The sequence below is a fragment of the Amyelois transitella genome, chromosome 6 (assembly GCF_032362555.1).
Source record: "Amyelois transitella isolate CPQ chromosome 6, ilAmyTran1.1, whole genome shotgun sequence".
Lineage (NCBI taxonomy): Eukaryota > Metazoa > Arthropoda > Insecta > Lepidoptera > Pyralidae > Amyelois > Amyelois transitella.
The window spans coordinates 12,238,211-12,241,998 of record NC_083509.1 but is presented as its reverse complement, the minus strand read 5'-3'; positions in this window follow the sequence as shown (position 1 = coordinate 12,241,998).

Sequence of the window (3,788 nt, the reverse complement as noted above, 5' to 3'; positions counted from 1 at the left end):
GGAAATTTAGAACCTTGGGAGTCTAGTTAAGTAGCAGAATCTTTTGGTTGAAACGATGATGACAACCCTAATTTTTTATTTGAACTTAATGCAATTTTCTAGTAACATAATATGATTTATTGGTGATCTCTTTAAATTAGTTTGGTTAAATCCTTATTAGGACACACCTATTATAATACATACAAAAACATTTATTTGGTACTAGACCTTATATCTCAGGATTTTAGGTGATTTATTGTGGAACTGATTTTGCATTGTTTGGTGACTACATTTTGGTGACAGATCTACTATGTTGAGGACAAACCCTATTATTTAAGAAACACAAAACTAATTAAATTGGTGATAGCTTAAATGATACCCTTTTCGCATTACGCATAATTTGAAGCCGCGAGGCGTACTCCTGTTCTCTATATAGATCTCAGCTCCTTGTAGCGCACTCATCAAGTATGCGCTGAATTTTGAGCGATCCGCACAAACATGCCCCGGTAAGCCCCGGCAATGCGTATTTTATCGGGCTTTTCGGAATACTGTAGCCATAGACACAATATTTAGTAATAGTGTTCAAACTTCTATGAATTTCATTTTCAAACATTCAACCTCTTTGTGTTACTATTTGTTTGTTGCTAGCCAAGTGCTGGCCAGTTATAAAAACAATACTTTATTTTTTATTTGATGGAATGCTAGTGAAAAAAATTCGAATTTTTTTGACATCTAAACAAAACAAATTTAATGAGTGCATGTTTTTAAGAATTAAATCCTGTCTTAGTTAATTTTTTATCTAACCAATAATTGTGATAATCAGTGCAAATATACCAACATTGAATTTCTTAACCACAAATATCAGTTTCATTTTTCCAGTTCAAACATTTCAGCATAAACATTGGTCCTAATCGAGCCACATCATTTCCAGCTATGCAGTCCCTTTGAATTACTTTTGTACATTTAAATAGCTTGTACATAAAACTTATCTCAAGTTCCGTACTTCTTGTGCATGCTTTTGTACATATTTTTCGTCTTACTCCTATGAACACTTACATTCTACTTAAGCTTGGTGTTTTTCCCAAAACAAGACCCTTGACTTTCCCGTCATATGCGGTGCATGTATAGAACCTTCCTCTATTACTATTACGATTGAGAATCGACGCGACAATTGGAAGACAAGACCAGGCAGTGCAGCGGAACGGCGTATAGCAGAAAGTTGCCTCTCCAAGCTGGTGGTCTACGTCCAGGCAGAGTACAAGCCGCAGGGATAAGTCATTTGCAGTTATATAAAGTGAAAGTGAATGTGAGTGAATAATTTTCTATAATATTCTTACCAAGTACTAAGCTAGAGCTAGACTTTTGACTATTGAGAACTATTGGCAGAAGTTAATATTAGAATTACACATGAACAGTGCGTTTTTCATCAAAGTACCTGCATTATCAGAAGAATTTATTGAACATACATTTATAGGTATAGTTTTATTTAAGTAACAAAATGGAAGCTTTAATAAATGTCCAAAAAAAACTTATGACTTCCATAAATAAGGCTTTCATAAATTTTAAGAAATGCCCGAAAGATAGACTGTCACCCGAGTATATCGAAATCCGGTTAGATAATTTAGAGCGGGATTGGTTGCTTTTTAGGGATAATGACAATAAATTGTATAATATTCCAGAACTATCTGAATTTGTAAATACAGAATATGTTAAGAATGGTATGTATGACGAAGCCGAAGAAGTTTATATCGAGTGTAAAGCTCACATGAAATTATGTTTAAAGAAGCTTAGCGTTACAAGTTCTTCGGCTGAGTCACATATTAATACGACTTTGTGCAGCAACCAAGGAAATAATTTAGTATCATGCGCTAAGTTGCCTAAAATTTGTATTCCTACTTTTTCCGGAAAATATTCCGAGTGGACTACGTTCCACGATATGTTCTTGTCTCTCATCCATAATAACACCGCATTGGATGATGTACAAAAACTGCACTACCTAAAGGGTCATCTCACGGGTGAAGCGGAGTTACTTATTCGTCATACACCTATCACGGCATCCAATTATACTCAATGTTGGTCTCAACTCGAAAAAAGGTATAATAATAAGCGTTACTTAGCGAATTGTATTCTTAAAAGATTATTTGGACAAAGACGTTTATTTACAGAATCGGCTCCAGCTCTAAAAGACTTGCTTGACACAACCACTGACTGTTTAAGCGCATTAGGTAACTTAGGCATAGATGTTAACCAATGGGATATAATCATCATACATATAGTGACTTTTAAATTAGATAGTGAAACGCGAAAACATTGGGAGCTAACTATTTCTAACTCAGATTGCAATGATAATGAGTTACCTACATTTATACAATTTTCAAGGTTTTTAGAAAGTCGATTTAGAGCTCTCGAATTTATTGAACCAAAGGGTCAGCAAAGATCATTAGTACAACATAACATTGGCTCACACACTCAACCAAGGGCACTAGTTGCCACAAATAGTTCTACCATGCTCTGTGAATATTGTTCTGAAAAACATAAACTGTGTTTTTGTAGCGAGTTTGCTCAACAAGAAATTGACGTTAGACGCGATTTTGTAGTAAAAAATAGAATGTGTTTTAATTGTCTAGGAAGCAATCATACTAGTTATAACTGTCAAAATCCTGGTAAGTGTCGAGTTTGTAATAAGCGCCATCACACACTTTTACACTCTCCTACAGAGCAAGAACGAGATCTTACAAAACAACCGGTAGAATCAGTCAATCTTTCTACTAGTACTAATCCAATAACATCATGTATTTCTACTGCTAAAGTTATTAAAACTAAACAAGTATTATTAGCCACTGCATTGCTAAAGGCACAAACAAAGACAGGTGAATTTCAATTGATAAGAGCTTTAATTGACCAAGGCTCACAGGCCTCTTTTATAACTGAATCAGCTGTGCAATTCTTACGTTTGAAGAAAATTCCTGTTAAAGGAATAATATCTTGTTTAGGAAATTCCAAGACCGTAAATGCTACACATATGGTTATCACTAATATACAATCACGTATCGATCCTCATTTTGTTATTCAAATACACGCTTATGTCCTCAATAATATTACATCATATCTACCTGAAACAAAAGTAGAATCTCTTGATTGGTTAGATATAAAGGGTATAAATTTAGCAGATCCGCAGTTCAACACTCCCAATAGAATAGATATGTTACTGGGTGCTGACATATTTAGCTGTATTTTGAAGGAAGGTATGAGAAAGAACCCAATTGGAAACCTAGTAGCACAAAGCACAAGTCTTGGGTGGATTCTTTCGGGCGTGGTCGAAACAACAGGAAAATGCAAACCTGTTAATATTAGTATATCCTCTATGCATGTTCGGGTTAATGATGATGAAATACTAAAGAAATTTTGGGAAATTGAAGAACAACAGCCTCGATTAAGTAAGTTACCAACTGAGGAAGAACAACGATGTGAAGAATTTTTTAGAGCTACAACTACAAGAACGGAGTTAGGAAGATACGTGGTAAGTCTACCATTCAAAACTGAAGAACCATTTTGCACCGGAGGCAATTCTAGACACATTGCGATAAAAAGGCTAGAAGCATTAGAGAAGAAATTAGACAAGGACAACGACTTGAAAAACAAATACATTGAAGTAATAAATGAATACCTTAAATTAGACCATATGAGACCTGTTAAGGAAACTGATGATATGACGGAATTCGCTGTATATTTGCCGCACCACGCTGTAGTAAGAAATGACAAATCTACTTCAAAAGTACGTGTAGTTTTCAATGCGTCAAGCCCAAATA